Source organism: Ooceraea biroi, chromosome 8 (genome assembly GCF_003672135.1).
Source record: "Ooceraea biroi isolate clonal line C1 chromosome 8, Obir_v5.4, whole genome shotgun sequence".
In the NCBI taxonomy this organism is placed as follows: Eukaryota; Metazoa; Arthropoda; class Insecta; order Hymenoptera; family Formicidae; genus Ooceraea; species Ooceraea biroi.
Genome location: NC_039513.1, coordinates 1,537,627 through 1,556,732, shown reverse-complemented (window position 1 = coordinate 1,556,732; position 19,106 = coordinate 1,537,627). Strand labels below are relative to the sequence as shown.

At 38.3% G+C, this 19,106-nt stretch overlaps 1 protein-coding gene across 1 annotated transcript in view; it reads left to right on the top strand.

Moving 5' to 3' along the window:
- Positions 1–19,106, top strand: part of LOC105279391 (cilia- and flagella-associated protein 44-like) — a 209,003-nt gene that overhangs the window by 47,609 nt on the left and 142,288 nt on the right. The window lies entirely within an intron of this gene.

The window sequence follows — 19,106 nt, the reverse complement described above, 5'->3', positions numbered from 1 at the left end:
CAAAGAGGACCAATTGTATTTTTACAGACTGAAAATCTTTTTTCTTATCGTTAGCGTCGTTGAATTTCTTTAAGACATATTCAGAAATATAATAATTTTTTGACGTGACTGTCACTCCTGGAATGGACATTGTCTCGTGAATCTACAACAATTTATATTATCTACAGATAAAATGTACGGATTTTAACAATACCAAAAAAGACCACGGAATGATTCAACCTCTTGATGTTTATGGATTTAGAATATGGAAAACTTTGTCTGGACATTTAGTGACCATATTACTTTGTTAAATTGATATCAATTTACATTTGAGAAATAATATCATTAAATTACAATCCTTAACGCAAATACAGCTGTCCTCTACGATTCCATAATCTTTTTAAATAGCCTGGTATAAAAGTGGCTACATCGAAGAACGATTTTGAAAATCCAGTAGACTTTTGTTTCTCTGGAAAAGATGTACAAGAAATACCACGCTGTTCCATATGTGGTGCACCTGCTATAATACGTTGTTCCTGGTGCAAAAAATAGTTTTGTATGCAGCATTTTTTTGAGGAATATCATGATTGTAAATACTATGAAATATAAGAATTATTCGTAAGTAAAAGAGTTTTATGTAACTACTTATAATATCTATTACTAATGTTTCTAATAAACATTCTTATATATGTATATTATAGGAAACTATCAATATATACAGGGGTCCCATTTTAAAGTTTCCCTAAAATATTTCAGAAACACTGCGTTAAATCGAAAAATGTTTCAAACAAAAATTTTGTGACTTCGAGGGGGACATATGACTGTACTATTGGTTTGACCTTGGTGGCGTTGTCAAGGTCATATGGAGTTCAACTTTGTGTTTTTAAACGGAACCCCATACTTTTTATTGCAGATTCTGATTCTTCGTCGAAAAGTAAGTAACTTTTGTCCGAAACATTGTTTTTACAAACGCCCTCCTTATTCCGAGAAATTAGGTTCAACCTTTAGCGGACTAATGATAATACTCGCTTTATAACAGACATTGAAGTTTTTTTTAGTATTTTACTGTTTACCATCAGCATGTGCGTGCGTGCGTATGCGTGTGTTCTACATCCAGCCAACTAAGGCAAAATCGATCAGAGATCCGGCCAGTTAACCCTTAACTGGCACTGTGGGGTCTTAAACGCCCCAGCCTAGTTCAGCTCCAATTTAAGCCTCCCTATAGTACGAAAATGGTACTTGTGGTACCATCTCTTGTTAGACGAGGAACGCTCTTCCTCCTGAAGTACAGAGCGTAATCCTAAAAAGTGTTACTGTAGCTGTGACAGTCGAGTGAATCGGACTGGGGTCATCAGGGACCCCAGTGTGCCAGCTATAATTATTCCAAGATATTTTTTCTGAATTTTTTCATTGGTTTTCGTCATCAGTGTGTAAAAAAAGGTAAGATCATCATGTTGTACGATGTTTAATTTTTTTTCAAGAGCGTATAATATTATTTCGGTTTTATTAGATGGCGTATCAGTTACGGCCTCGACCCATTGCTAGCAGCTACTCGAAGAGGATCGTGAGGATAATTTGGACGAGAATCCCTCTGATGAAGATACTAGAAATGATTCTGAACACTCTGAAGAAGATTCTGATTATTATATATTATTATTATTTTTATATTTTTTACGATTATATCATTTGTATATAGTCCTTTTTGATATTATTCATTCATTTTTTTACATTAATTGAGTACAATTTACTTATATCTAATATATAAACAAGTATATTTTGAAACAATAAGTAGTACTTTTTTTGCTGAAATCGTCTCTTCAACTCTCCAAATAAATACCTTTTTTGAAACGACCACTATCAAATCATTTGTTTCCTTAAAGTGTTGTATCTTAAGAGTGTCAAGTTAAATTTTAGCTCTTAATATGCAAAAATGGAAGAGTTATGAATTTTTGAGTGAAAATAGTCATTTTTTAGTTTTTTCTACGTTCTCCAATTTTTTTCATACTCAATATTACATTTTATCAAAATAACTTATGGACATTTGTTAAAACAACATTCGAAGACTTGGAATTTTTCAAGTGAAAAAAATCAATAGCTTCCTAGCAGCAAGCATTTTAGTGGTTGGGGTCTGCAACGGCCCAGTGTGCCAGCTATGTGATTCTGGTGAAGTGTGCCAACTAAGGGTTAAGGCAAGATCGATCACTGATCCAGCCAGTTAAGGCAAGATCGTGCTCTGATCCATCCAGTTAAGACGGTACTATTGGTTTGACCTTGGGTGGCGTTGTCAAGGTCGGGGCAAGGTCACTTCGAAGTTTTTAAATGGAACCCCAATCTTTCATATTCTCATAACTTACCTCGAGAGCTTTTCAAAACACTATAATGAAGTATTGTTTCATTAAGTACTTTTCGAGTTATAAGGCTTGAAAATTACAACACCCATTACTCAAATTGTACCAAGCGGATCAATTTCCTTGGGATCAATTTCTAAGGTCATGTGAATATTCTCAATGGTGAAATTAACTTTGACTGTAGAATAGGAAAGATCGACAAATTTTCAGACTCCATGTTGTTGGTTACATAATTTCAAGGTCAAACAGTAGGTAGTTCCGAATTATTATTTCAAAGCCAAGAGTGGAACATTCAGAAATGGTCTTTTCTTTAATCGGCTCGAGAGTTTGAGGATTATTGCACTATTACTTTCCCATCTCAATAATAAACACTATTGGTTATTCTTATTTACTGCAGGATTCGATACATCTCATTGAAAGTTGACTTATCGATTGACAGCTGGTGTCTTTCTCAACTTGTATGAGTCCTTGAGCAATTAGCATAAAGTTTTCTGTTCTCGACACTTCCTCTTTAACTCATCACGTCATTCGTGAATGATTTTCAAATTTTTTTGTTTCTAAAATTCCATTGTTGTCCAAGCAAAAACAATGCCCGATTACACGTCGAACGAGTTGACCGACATTCTTCTCATCCTAGGAGAATGTCGACGTAATTACAAAAGAGCAGTAGCATTGTACCGAAGAAGATTTCCTCTACGACAACATCCGAGTCATACTGCAATATGTAAAATTGAAATAAGGATTCGGAGAGGGAATCTGTCGACGAAGAAGATGTTACAACGTAAATGATTACGCGCTGAATGCTCGTTTCCTCGTACCTCTGGCGATGGTTCATTTGAACCCTCATGTATCATTACGTGAAATTGAGCGTACAGTGGGGATTCCAAGATCGACTGCTTCTAGATACTTGAAGGCTGCAAAGTATCACCCTTATCATATTACACTAAATCAAGCCTTGACTGAGAATGATCATCGAGAACGGCTATTATTTTGTCACTGGGCAACACAGCAACTTCTGCACGATGGCGATTTTTTAAGTACGTTTTGTTTAGCAATGAAGCTACTTTTCATAGTCATGAAACGTTGAATCGTCATAATTTTCACTTTGGGCTCTAGTTAATCCTCGTTGGATGCAACAAATAGACAATCAGCATCGATGGAGTCTCACTGTCTAGTGCGGAATCGTCAATGGCTATGTAATTGGCCCCTACTTTTTTGATGGTATGGTTAATGCTCAGAATTATTTACAATTTCTAAGAGATATTCTTCCAATACTTCTTAAAGATATTGACCTTAATACACGGAGAAGAATATGGTTCCAACATGATGGTGCAGGTCCTCACTATGCCAATATCGTCAGAGATTATCTGAACGAGACCTTCCGTGATGTATGGATTGGAAGGGGTAGTCGAGTAAGGTGGCCAGCAAGATCACTAGATTTAACTTCTCCAGATTTTTATTTATGGGTTACCTGAAAGATGTAGTCTATCGGGAGAGACCAACGACAAGAGAAAACATGATGGAGAGGATCCGAGCAGCGTGTAACATTATTCCACGTGATGTTCTCTTACGTACTGTTACAAACTTCGAGAGACGGATTCAATATTGTCAACAAGTCAACGAGATACGTTTGAATATCTCATCAGATGAGCGGAGGACGACCTACAAAACTAATTTACGACTACCTTACTTGGCCTTAATTGACTACATAACGGCATGATCTTGCCTTAACTGGCTGGATCAGAGCACGATCTTGCCTTAACTGGCTGGATCAGTGATCGATCTTGCCTTAACTGGCCGGATCTGTAATCGATCTTGCCTTAACTGGCCGGATCTGTGATCGATCTTACCTTAGTTGGCTGGATATAGAACACACGCATACGCACGCACGCACATGCTGATGGTAAACAGTAAAATACTAAAAAAAACTTCAATGTCTGTTATAAAGCGAGTATTATCATTAGTCCGCTAAAGGTTGAACCTAATTTCTCGGAATAAGGAGGGCGTTTGTAAAAACAATGTTTCGGACAAAAGTTACTTACTTTTCGACGAAGAATCAGAATCTGCAATAAAAAGTATGGGATTCCGTTTAAAAACAAAGTTGAACTCCATATGACCTTGACAACGCCACCCAAGGTCAAACCAATAGTACAGTCATATGTCCCCCTCGAAGTCACAAAACTTTTGTTTGAAACATTTTTCGATTTAATGCAGTGTTTCTGAAATATTTTAGGGGAAACTTTAAAATGGGACACCCTGTATATATGTTCCAAGAAATTACTATGTGTTTTTGAAAACTATGTCATAAACAACTGGCAAGTTTTCGGTGTCTCTCTGTAGATTAATCGAGTTGCTATTTCTTTTAACAAAGAACATCTCTGCGATCTCTCTCTTTTTAAGATAGTCCTCTTTATGTAAAATATGAACAGTGGACCAGTCAAATTCATGGTTATTAAGAATTCTATGCTTGCTGACCACCGAGTGATTACTTTCATACTTCTTTACATCAGACTTACTTTATTTCAGACTTCTTTTATTCGTGTATCGAGGTGTCGTTTCGTTTGTCCTATATAGTACGCATCGCAGTTCAAACAATTAATCTTATATACAACTCCCGTCCTCCGGCCGTTATCCAATACATCTGTACCGTGTTTAATAATGACAGTTAGTTTATTCGAGACCGTGTATACGGTGTTCAGTTGACATCGCCTCAATAAATGTCTAATATTTTCACACAAATCTTTAACATATGGAATAGTTATAAACTTATTTCTAGTAGGTGTGACTTGGTCAATTCCACGAACAACTCCATTTTGTGTATCGTGGTTATTGCAAGCCACATCTTTATAATGAATTTCTGTAAGTCGTTTCCTGATATGTCTATTAATGAATTCAAACAATTATTAACAATTATTTGATAAAATAGAACGCACTAATTTAATATTAGACGAATGGAACTTAGTATCGGATAAAAGTATAGCTCTGTCAACCAAACCCGTAATAACATTAATCTTGTATTTTTTCCGGATGGTTGGAAAAATAGTAATACGTAACGACCGAAAAACGTAGGCTTGCGATACCAATTGGTTATTAATTTACCGTTCTCTCTAATTACCGTGGTGTCCAGAAAATTGATTGAATTGTTCTCAATCTCAAATGTAAACTTCAGTCTTTGATGGTATTCATTAACCCTTAGAGGGCCGGACTGGCTCATATAGGAGCCAGGTACGAACTTGGGAACTTTACGGAACCTATAGGTTGCATATATGCATAAATTTTACGTTAAAAAATTTCAAATTTCAATGGAAAAATCCCGGCCCTCTAAGAGTTAAAAACCTCGAGCACATCCTGTATTTTATTATTAGGAAGTATAGTGATAATGTCATCAACGTATCGATAAAATAACTTGACGCTGAAACCAAGCGCCACATACAATGTGTCTCTAAATCTTCCATAAAAATATCCGCTAATATCGGCGACAATGGAGAACCCATTGGGCTCCCAAAGGTTTGCTCGAAAAATTGTCCATTGAAGTCGAAGCTGGTGGAATTTAAAATTAAATCGATGGCATGTAAAAATTGTTGTAAATTAAATTTGGTTTTACTACTAATCATATGCCATCTTTTCTCGATCCCTTTCATCATCAGCGCTTTAGGGATATTATTAAAAAGTGCAGTTACATCTAACGACATCAACGACTCAAACGGCTTAATATCTACATTTCGAATTTTCTTAACAAAGGTCCAACTGTCAAGTATGTATGTGAGAAGCAGGTTTTGGGATAGATTCCGACAGTATCTTATGGAAAAAATACGACACATTATTATAAAGGACTGCCAATAATATCAGAAACGATAATGCGTAACGGTTAACCAGGTTTATAAATTTTAGGCAATCCGTAATATTTTGGTAAATTGCCATTAGTGCAACGTAACCATCTATATGTGTGTTCATCAATAAGTCCGAGACTAAGCCACGACTTAACAAGTTCGTTAATTCTATTAGTTACGCGTTTGATTGGATCCTTGTTAAGCGTGCTATAAGTAGCTCGAGCATTAAGCAAGTCAGTCATTTGACTGATATAAGCGGACCTATCCATGATCACAGTGACTTGACCTTTGTCAGCCCTGGTAACCATCACATCATCGTTCTCAGCTAAGAATTTTTTACAATATTTAAAGGATTTAAGTATGTAATTATCTATGTAGTTAACGTACTGTCCCTTATATAAAAATTTTTGTAATAGGTTGGAAATTGATGTCCTCGTTGAGTCGATGATGTCGCTAGGCATACCGAAACATCCGAATTCGAAGCCTTTAACGACATCCAGAACTACATTAACACGGTCACGTTTATTACAATTATCAATTGGTAACGCAAACCTATCGCCCAAACTAAGGACATTTAACACATGATCAGGAATATTCTTGCCACTACAATCCATTTGCTTCTGTCACTGTTTAAGAAAGCGCTACATGGATGTTGTTGTTGAAAAACATAGTCGAACTTCTTGATTAACTTTATCTTTGTGTTTCGATTATGTTTGACAAGTCTATTGTGATTTCTACACATGAAATCTTTCACCAGGTCAACAGACAAACACAATATTAACTGCTCGATATCTTTAATCTTTCTACGTAAAAACTTTAAGTTCTGGTTGGTATCCTTAATCTCTAGATTTAATATTGTATGCCTATATCGCTGTTCAAGATTTACAAATTTGCGATTCGCATTTCTGCTTTTAAAAGACACGCAAAAACGATGTTGACTAACATGTAACAAAACATCTTGTTTTCTGCATCGGAGCAACCTTAGTTGCTGATTGACCGTACATATCATTAGGCTGACCTTGATCCAAGATTTCAGTAACGTAGTCACATCAGTTCCATATTGCCTACCAATCTTCTTAAAAACTCCTTCCGTGTTGGGCACCATAGTCAGGTCAATGGTGATTAATCAATCAATCAAATAAATAACTTTGTATCGCCAGGATGAATCAATAAAGGTATTTCCTTTTTTATCTTTTATTCGTGTATCGAGGTGCCGTTTTGTTTGTTCTTATAGCACGCATCGCAGTTCGAACAATTAATATTATAATATTAATATTTATAAAGTTAGCAGTGACATTTTTCATCATTGCATGGTGAAAATGTTAACGATGGATATTACACGAACATATATTGCGAGGTAAAGGTACAAAATGGATATCTAAATGATTTAAAAGTTGAGATATGTCATTGGTCTCGAAATATTAAGGGTGCATATATATACTTTTTTAGAAAAATAATAATTTGTATTTATTTTTTGAAAATTTAAATTCTATGCAATTAAAATTTTACAAATTTACAAAAAGGAGTGAGATCCTTAGAAAACCTTTTTTAAAAAGAAAAAATATATACGCCAAGTACATAAAAATTCCCAACTTGTCAAAACTCAAAATTAAATATGAAATCAATAATTAACTAGCCAAGTATAATATGTATAGAAGCCAAACTGAATTACGTCTAGGTACTTGGCTAGTTAATTATTAATTTCATATTTAGTTTTGAGTTTTGACAAGTTGGGACTTTTTATGTACATACTTGGCGTATATATATTTTCTTTTTTTAAAAAGGCTTTTTAAGAGATTTTAATTCACAGTGATTGTGATCTTGTTATGGTAATTGTTCGAAAAAAGGGCGATTTCAATGATTTTGAAATATGTTGTCAAGGTCATCATTCTGAACATCTTTTTCCTACACATTACCGTTGCTCGGCTTTAGTTTCCGAGATATTTATAAAAATATATTTCATATCTCTCAAAGGGTAAACGGTAAATATTTCGATAAGGTAAGGCATCACGAATGTCAATGACCTTATATATTATAGAAATCTTTTCTTCGCCAGGGAGTTCTAAATTTCAGATGCATATTTTTAATCGCGATACTGGCAATATCTAATGGTCGAATATATTTTTTATATATTTTTAACTGTACGCCAACAAATTTGTTAGACTAGATGCAGTAATGTTTTTCTTGTACTAGGAATTAATTCATCAACTACGCGCTAACAAATCGTCAGTCTTTAAAACGCAGCGATTTCATATTCCAGAACGAATCTATTAATCAATAGGAATCAAATTAATTAATAATATTCATTGCGAAAAATATCACCCCACGCCAGGGTTCGAACTTGGAACTTCCCTCATTCCGTGCGAGCGTCTTTATCAATTCGATTACTTGAGGTATGTGATGATACTCTCCGCAACAAATTTATAAACACCTTCTCGAACACGTGGTGTGTCTCAATAATAAGAAATCTTAGGAAATCTTAAGTTATTTCTAATAAAAAATGACTTGTTAAATTTCGTGCGTACTTGAGAAGGACCAGAAAGTTGGTCGAAACGTCGTGTAATATAGATTAATAAATTTGCCAGTTCGGTCGAGATAAAAAAGGGAATACCTTCATTATTAAGTAATTTGATTCCTATTAATTAATAGTGCGACGCGATTTACTAAACGGCGTCAAGCGCGGCCCGCCTTGCACGCGCTATCGACGTCGCAAACCCGGTGTTGCGTTAAACTAGAATCTCTCGATACGACCTTAAGATTGGGCGCCAGGTGCGTCTCTGCGCACCATTCGAAAATCTTCACGAAATGCGACTAGCTCTCAAATCGGGCGTAGGATAATAAGTGGGGACCGCTGGAAGGGCAACCGTTATTCAATAAGGACTCCAGACAATTAAACAGTAATCAGTTGTATATTTCGTTCGCTAGTATATTGGACGGACGATTCTCGTCCGCCAGGATTCTCACGGATAATTGACTGGATTGCGCGCAACTCGGCACGGTCGGTGGAGCGAATATCTCTAGGCGGCCGCTCCGCTACCCGAACTCCCGGGATCGACTCTCGACGTTCGCTCGGCAACAAGTCGGGCATCCAGATGAACCCGGAGACCTCCGAAGAAACACCACACCTCGGCGAACTCTTGCTGGGTCCCGTGGTCCCAATACGACTCCGGCCCCGATACGCTCTACGGCAGACCGACACGCGCACGTAGCTCTGAGACCCGCTAAATCGCCTCGCGATATGGCTCAGGCCCCGCGACGCGCTCAACCCGCGACCGCGAGCACGATACGATACGATACGACACCCTCGAAACGCTCGACGTGTCGATCTCTCCGGGAGTCGGTTACGGCAGCACGGCAACGACTCACGACGGACACCACATCGAGCTACGGCTCCCGCTGGTCCCGTTCGAACGGATCTACTCTCAACGACCTCCGCCGCCGCCCGATTGACGAATCTTCAACTACGCATCACTACGCGAAACGCGACACAAACAGACTACGACGGACAACGATACTTCACGTGACACGGCGAAAACGATACTTTACGCGAGAACGATGGACTGTACGCAAAAACGATGAAAGCGATCCAGCACGACATGACGGAACGGTAACCCGCAATCGCAAGCTCCCCGCACGTAACTCGGATCGCGACCTTTACAATTCGACACGATACAACGTTCAATTACAAAATAGACGAGAGCTGGCTGTGACTATGGATAGGAGCGTCTCTCATTACGCGAAATTAACCGGGGCCGACGGACCTCGCCTCGGTACATCTCGACAACGGCAGAACGGCAGAAAGTCGCCACACGTGGCTCAAAGATCGTGCATAATCCACGTAATTACGAAATGTCGAGATGCCGCGAGGTTCCGCTTAACCGGCTACGTGGACTATCGTCGCAGAGTGGAGATCTTACAATTCGGCTCGTCCCTTCGCTGTCCGTATATAGGGCCCATGGCAGGATCGCTCTTCCTCGAGACGTCGTCACAGCGCGGCAGCTAAGCTCAAAGTCCTCGTTACCGGGGCTCGTTTGGAGGTCCTTGCCCTTCGCGCATCAATCTGCGCAACCCCCCGCGCATCGATCCACGCATCGATCCGCCCTTCGCGATCGCCGCGTTATCACCGCCGTCGCCGCTATCGTCGGCTCGGCGGGTTGCCGTGCGGCAGGCGCCAAGTTTGAAACTCCTTGATCCCCTTGCCGTGTGTTACGCTCTTGTTCCGCTGCCTCCGGACGCCGGCTGGCTGCCCTTGTCCGTGGCGCGGAAGGAGGCGACGATATGCTCAGGAGTCCTTGTCCTGGTCGCAGGTTTTATTTTCTCCTTGCTGACGGCTGGGTAATCCCCGTAAGCTGATGTCGTTACTCTCCCTTGGCCCTTCCTTGTGCGAGGGTTTTCGTTTCAGGGCTGTTTCAGAACGGCGCGGATCCTCCCAGGCGACCCCAGAACTCGTGCTCCGCTTCTCCGGACTCCTCCGCCTCCTGGGTTTCCCTCGATGACCATTGAAGTACACATCTCAGATTATGATCTCTCACTCTGCGAACACTAAGAAACTCGCGCGCTCTCCGCGCAGCACAAATAACCACGGCAATCGTAATCGAGAAACAAGTTCGACGCTCCTTCGCTTGAGGGAACGATCCCACCAAAACTGTGCCACCTCGATCGGGCGAACCCTTGTGACGGACGCGGGGCGTCACGTCACAATAGATTCGTTCTGGAATATGAAATCGCTGCGTTTTAAAGGCTGACGATTTGTTAGCTTTCAACTACAAACGAAACGAAAAGCACTACAAACTACAAACGATTCTGAAAAAAACAGCGCAAGCGGATTCGCGATCTTAACAAATGGCATAGTTAGCTATTTTTTATTTAAACAAATGTTAATAACTTGTGAACGGTTCAACTACAAACGAAACGAAAACAACTACAAACGATTCTAAAAAAGACTGCACAAGCGGATTTGAGATATCTCAAAATATAAAAAATGTACAAAAAGCAATGAGATCCCATTAAAAAAACCTCACAAAGGTGAAAAAAGTACGCGAAATGCATAAAAAATCCCACCTTGTACGCAACAAAAAGTTTAAAAAACTATTTATAAAAATCAAAAGTAAATATGAAATCAATAGTTAACTAGCCAAGTACCTCGAAGCAATTTAGTGTTAGTATTTTATCCAAATGTTTTTCATACTCTATTATATGCAACAAGAAGATTAAAAAAATATTTATTATAAAAATCATCAAAACTCTCTCTCTCTAAATATGAAATCAATTGTTAACTAGCTAAGTATCTAGAAGTACTTAGAAATACCTAGAAGTACTTAGAAGTACCTATTTTATTCTAAATATTTCCCATGCATACTCTCTTATCGCATGACGACATTCAAGTACTTGGCGTGCCCGGTTCGCATTAAAATATACTGTCCTACCTATAATTTGTACTTTACATGTAAATTATTTGTATCGACTAAGTAATGAAAAGAGATGTTTATAATCACTTTCCTAGTCTGTATAACTGTAAATGTGTTTATTGTAATACTTCCAACTAAAAAGATTTGTGAGTTATTATTGAAAATCAAGGTACAAGATACAGTAGGAATCAAGATACTGTACAAATTTATAAGAATTTTATAAGATATTTACAAGAAGACATGTCCAACGCGGGCGATTTCATATTTAGTTTTGATTTTTTATAGTTTTTTAAACATTTTGTTGCGTACAAGGTGGGATTTTTTACGTACTTGGCGTACGTTTTTCACCTTTGTGATCTATCTTTAATCTTACAGTGACTGATTTACTTAACAATTCCTCAATCAATGTCTTTAAATACATTATCTCTTTAGTACATTCGGCTGCTACAATGTACTCTGCCTCGATGCTGGATGTTGCCACAACGGGTTGTCTTCTGGAACACCATGCGATTGGACCTCCACAATATAGTACCACGTATCCGCTCATACTCCTCCTCGTGTCGGGATCACCAGCGTAGTCTGAATCGCAATACACTACCATTTCTCTTTCGTTATGCTTACCACTGAATCGTATTCCTTGATCCAGCGTACCGTTGAGATACCGGAACATCCTTTTAACTTCTGTTACTCTGTTTTGTAAAATTATTTGTGATGGGACGTATCTGCTCCCATGTCCAACTGCTTGTGCTAAATCCGGTCGAGTTTTTGTCCACAAATAGAGGAGACCTCCAATAGCTTCTCTGTAGCGGTAGACTGGTTTTTCAGGATCATCCAACTCTTCATTACATTTCACCAACGGAGTATCAACTGGCTTCGATTCATCCATTTCAAAGCTTTTTAATATTCTCTCCGAAAAATTCCTTTGTGTTAATTTCAAAGGAGGATGGGAAAAGTGACCAATTGTTGCCCATGGGGTGGCAAGTAAAGTTCATGTGATTTCTTATAGAATTTTGACCGTAGAATCACGTGGCGTAATTAGTTTTTCCTGAAAATGCAGGGAAAACGTGAGAAAATCGGGAAAAGCTGTGAAAAATGCATGTTTCTATCTTAAATAATCCTGCATAATAATCTTGTATGTTTTTTTCCTTCGGGAACTATTTTGGTGTATCACATACACTCCCCCCCATCCCCACACAGGCATTGTGTGTGTGTGTGTGTGTGTGTAAGCATTCTGCGCGCATAAGGTGCTTGTTAGTCCAGTAATAATCTATGTAATAAATTATATTAGGTGTACAAATAAGTTTTAAAGCGTTTTTAAAACAATGCAAAACGTATTTGAGAGAAAAGAGCAATACATTTATTCATCAAAATATGCGCCGTCATTATCTATCACCTTCTGCCATCGGTCAGGCATCTGACGGATTCCAGCAGTAAAGAAGTATTCGTCGTGCGACGGTGCGACACGATGAAGTCGTCAACCCATTTTTGCACTTCGTCAAATGTCCGGAAGTGAACTGAAGACAAAGCATTTTGCATAGATCGGAACAAATAATAGTCTGAAGGGGCTATGTCGGGACTATACGCCGGGTGTTCCAAAACTTCCCAGCCGAGCGTCAATAACGTTTCGTTGACCGATTTCGCAACATGCGGTCTGGCGTTATCATGGAGCAATTTCACGGGGCGCAGTCCTTTGCCAGTAAATGGATGGTTTTCGACTGATTTCCTCGTTCAATCGCAGCATTTGTTGCGTGTATCAGCAGTAACGGTTTCATCCGGTTGCAAGAGATCATAATACAGCACACCCTTGATATCCCACCAGATGCATAACAAAACTTTCTTCGAGTGAATATTGCGCTTCGGTGTTGATGTCGTTGCTTGACCGGGATCTACCCAGTGTTTTTTGCGTTTGGGATTGTTGAACCATATCCATTTCTCATCGCCCGTCACAATTTTCCACAGAAAAGACTTCCTACGTTGTTTGTTTAACCCATTAACGCCTGAAAGTCCAAAATTTTCTGCTTACTTTCGATTCTCTTGAATGCCTATCAAATCATGAGCAATTTGACCAACAATGTATATCCTACTATTTTTGGGTATGCTCTTTCCGATTCCGTCGTTATATTTGAGTTTTGTCGACGTGGAAAAAAATATGGCTGTCTTAATAAAAAGAAATACGAAAAGAACAGTATTTTCGAGAAAAAATCTCTGTTTTTGGAATGGGATGGGAGTAGAAATGAAGTTAAGACCCCGTCCATCGATGGATAAAATAGTTGTACTTTAAAGATGCACATAAACAGAAGGTCGAAAACATCATGGCGGTGTCAAAATGACGGCAAAATCAAGGAACTTTGTCAAATACAGCATTTTTTCGATACAATTCAACGATAATCGAAATTTTTACATCTAATTCATGATTCTAAATGATAAATTCGATACGTCTACTTGATATTAGTTGATATGTTCACTCTTAAAAATAGCGAATTCTATATGGCAGCCAATCAACTCGCGAAAACATTGAAAATATGGAGTTTTTTCACTTTTCTCAGTTATCCTCGTCTATTTATTCTCGATCTAGTGTATCATCCTCTATAAATACATAACTTGGTAATAATAAGAGCCCATTACATTCTAAGCCGTCATGAAAAGTTCATAATCACCCCCGTCCCTCAGCCGTTAGTCTTTAACGTTGCCCGACTCTTACCACTAGGAGGTGGACGGAGAGAAAAGTCTTGTTTTTTTTGTATTCTTATCATTATTTTATATTTTTTTTGCATTTCTGTCATTTTATCCTTTTTTATTCGAGTAATTATATTTTTATATTTTTATATTATATATTATTTTTCTCATTTGTCCACATGTCCAAATCTCTGTTTTCTCAAATATTTATGGCCATTTTGTATTTTGAAATTTATAGTACATCTATCAAAATTATTGATATTTTGTGAAGCAGTCACAAAATACACATGATGCGTCTCATAAGGATTTGAAAAGAACATGTTCTAGCGAGTCATGCGATATCAGAACAAATAAGTTTTGTGACGACTGTAATCGATATTTTTGCAAGCCCTGCTTCACAAAATATCATTTGTACTCCCATTTGTTCAGCAAGTTCTTTTTGCATTTGCGCGGAGTCTTCATCCAGTAATGCTTGCAATTGTTCATGTTCAATCTTCTGCGGAGCACCGCTACGTTCTCGATCGCTAACCTCAAAATCACCAACTTTAAACCGCCTCAACCAAAATTCACACGTGCTTTTCGATACAGTATTCTCCCCAAGAACAGAAAATATTAATGCACATGCTTTTGCAGCAATTTTCCCTTGGTAAAATTCGTAACGAATGCAGTGACGACTAAATGCTTTGTCGCTTGCCATCTTTCACCTACCAACGTTTAAAGGGGGCATATACACCTAGGAGAGTCAAAAAAATCGATTTTTGGATTTTTACATATTCATAATGTTTAATATTTCGAGAATGTCTTGTGCAAATTTCAGGTCAAAATTCCAAAAAATGACGAAGTTATTGCCTTGACAGTACATTGTTGGCGCGCCGCTGAGATGTGGTTGGACCACGGCCCGTCCCTTCGGTTTCGTGTCTAGGTTTTTTGTGTTCTTTGGTATAACGGTATTGTATTGTCTCGCTGTAGCCTGTTTAGGCAACAGCAATGAAAGTTTTAATAATATAATTTGGAAAATAGCCTCAAAAACAATGTACAGCAGTGCTATGATAGTAGAAATTACTGCATATATAGCTGCTTGCATATTCAACAATGGTATGACTCCAATATTACAAATAATGAGCATTATGGGCATCTCGGACCGAACGCACACCAATATGCTGCGCGCGAAGATGATCGCCGCATAGCGCAAGCCGAGGCACGCGCGCAGGAACAGACGAAAGAAGCGCGAATACGTCGCCGACAACAAAATTTAGACAATATTGGCATCGCATCTACTGCAGAGGACTTATATTATGGGCCTGGAATTGACGACTCTGTGCAAGTTAACAAAATTTCATGTTTTATTAACAAAAACATATGTTGAATATTCAAACGCGTTTTTCTCGAAACGACATTTTTCAAACTGGTACCAGAAATATCTCGAAAACCACTGAACCGATTTGTTTGAAATTTATAGGGGTTATTCTACATATAATTATCTATCGCGTATCGTAGGGGTTTTTTTAGGACTCATAGTTTTTTTGGGAGAGTGAGAAAACGAACGGATTTTTGTCTTAAGAATCGCTATGTTAAATTTAAACACCCGCCACTTTGTCAAAACTCGATATTTTTGAAATCGGCTACGATACGCCAAAACTATTGTTATATTTTAATATTCTATGTCAATTTTTTGTTTCGGTTGATTTTTGACGAAGGTACATCTAGTACCGTTTTGGATTATTTTTTCCGGACTGCCTCTTAACGACGCCATATCTTCGACATTTTGCAATAATTTCTAATAAAAAAAATCATGAAACTTCTTCAAAGTATATATTTTTAACTAAAAAAACCACAATTCGATAACTCCAACAGTTTCCCAGAAAAAAATTCCAGAAAATTACCATATTTTCGGCCTCCTAGATGTATATGCCCCCTTAAGAACGTTTAAATGCTGAGCCAACTTCTGCGTCGTTTTTATTACTTTGAACTGGTTACAGTCACGTGACAAAACCGCGGGAGAATTTCTGATTTGTAAACCAGCAGTATACGTCACACAAAAAACGCTTTAAAACTTATTTGTACACCTAATATACTGATCTATCTAATGAGTTATAAGTTCAAGGAACTTCTACCTCATCTTTAAACTCTGATGACCAAGTGTCTTCAAAAATGGATGAAAGATTGTACGCTGGCAGCTGTATCACATCTAAATATCTCGCATATCCAACAAACCATATAATTAACATAACATGGGAACAACAACCCACCACCCGACGAGTGTATATCACTTGGACACAGTACAATTGGACACGTTACAAATGGACACGGTGCAGATGGACACGACACTTTGCACACGGTTCAATTGGATACCGTTCAGTTGCACACTATTTTATTTGGACACAGTGGCTTTTGGACACGTAAGAAAATTTGCACTGCTCAGTCGGACACCGCTCAAGTGCACATCGTTCGTTTGGACACAGAAAAGTGCGCATCGTTCACTTGGACACCGTTCAATCGCGCATCGTTTATTTAGACAGGGAAAGACGTACTATTTATTAGGACGCTTAAAATATACGCACCGCGTTTGTTGAAATATGTATAACAAATGGAAAAGAATAAAAATGAGGTAAATGTTAAGTTTGACCCGCTCACCTCAAATTTGGATGAAAATGTACTATATATCGAGTCCTCGATACGCTTCCACATTGCTTCAACGATGTAAAAACATAAATATCTCTTAGAAACCCATGTGGAATCGTACCGATGACTCCACAGTGTTTGCGTGAGGCGGGTAATGTACTCCCGCCGAAAAAATATAAACAAACTCCAGGGGGACTACTCCGCCCAAGGTGGACCTCGATTGGCATGGAATGTCCAAGACACGGACCTCGTCGAACCCATGAGGAATCATTACTCAGTTACTCAATTCACCCTATAATTTCATATTTCGCGCTGCCTTTCTATCGCGACGCATGCACGACGCATGCTCACATCCCACTATCTCGTCGATATGTCAGATTTCCTAACCTAAATGATGCCCAACTTTAACGATTAATATCTCGTTTCGTAGGGCAGAGCGACAATTTTCTCTTCTCAAACCTTTGTTTTTACGCGAAAACACATCGATTGAGTACATTTTCATCCAAATGTGAGGTGAGCGGGTCAAACTTAACATTTAACTTATTTTTATTCTTTTCCATTTGTTATACATATTTCAACAAACGCGGTGCATATATTTTATGCGTCCTAATAAAATGGTACATGTCTTTTCTTGTCCAAATAAACAGTGCGCGGTGAACGGTGTCCAAGTGAACGGTGCGCACTTTTCTGTGTCCAAACGAACGATGTGCACTTGAACGGTGTCCGACTGAGCAGTGCAAATTTTCTTACGTGTCCAAAAGCCACTGTGTCCAAATAAAATAGTGCGCAACTGAACGGTGTCCAATTGAACCGTGTGCAAAGTTTCGTGTCTATTTGCAACGTATCCATTTACAATGTGTCCAATTGTACTGTGTCCAAGTGCGGCGCTCCCCCACCCGGCGACCAACTTTGCATGTGCAAGTATGGCTCCAGATTGATGAGAAATCAGAAAGGCTTTTATTAAGTAAAATATAAACAAAACATGTTACAGAATTTGAGTGACGAGAGCGTACCCGAACTCATAATAAGAGGGCATTTTCTTCATCTAGGTCAATACTATACTCGCGATAATTTATCTCAGTCGAGTCCCTTGTGATTTCAAATACAAAATCACGAATGTGATCTTCGTTATACTGAACAGCCATTTTGATTTGGTATGTTCCACATGCATATAATTCAAGATCGTTCATTTCAAGTTTTGGAAAATCGAACTCATATTCCCCAATATTGTAAAATATAGATGATTTCTTGTTTAAGTTTTTCTCTTTTACGAGATACGATAAATGATTTTCTCTTGATGAATAATATATCATTCGCTCAATTATAAGATTATGATTTTTTGGTAGGCTTACGGGTGTGAAGGTAAAATTATATAGAGCACAGGCAATTTTGAAATCATCAAATAACGAATGTACCGTCGTGTTCTGGATCGTCTTATTGAAATACTGGAATTGCTGTTTGATTTTTCCATTTATGACTTCTACTATGTAACGAGATTTCGTGATTAACCGTGATGCATTACTCTGTTGTGTTGTCAAAGGTTTATGAGGGCTATCTGCAAAAGCTGGCATTATTGGAATAAAACCTCGATTTTTTATTTTATTAATAGAATCACGAAAACCTCGATCCACTATGAAAACATCGCCATCTTTGAAGGCAGATCACAGATCGTCATCCAATAGACGATTCATAATTGATGCATTATTTTCTGTACCTTTGTAACCCTACAAGGTCCCCAAACATTTGCGATGTAACCATCTGTAAAAACAGCCATCATTGGCTTTATCAGATTGCGGTGTTTGTATCCAGAATAAGTTTTTCTTTGAAAATCAAAATTAGCACTCTTCTGGATGAATAAGTATATACCGTCTGCCAGAATAATCCTATCTGCTTAGGGAATGAAGGCGCATTGCGATTTCATTATTATGCTGAATCATTCTATTGCGAGACATCGAAAATGTCAATAATTCTACGCAGTGTTAGATGAAGTGCTTGGCGATACGAATTTACATGTTCCCTAGCTGTCTTCGGAGTAATATTAAAACGTAAGGCCAATTCGTCGAATGTATATCCACGACGTAATCGTGAAAGATATACACCTAAGGCAAATTCTTTGTTCCGAACTGGTATGTGTATATTATCGATATGAACTAAAAGATTGTTGAATTGCTGTTTGTTTAAACCAGTTTCGAATATTAAGAGTGTTTTGTCCATACTACAGAATGATGCATGACGATCTTCGA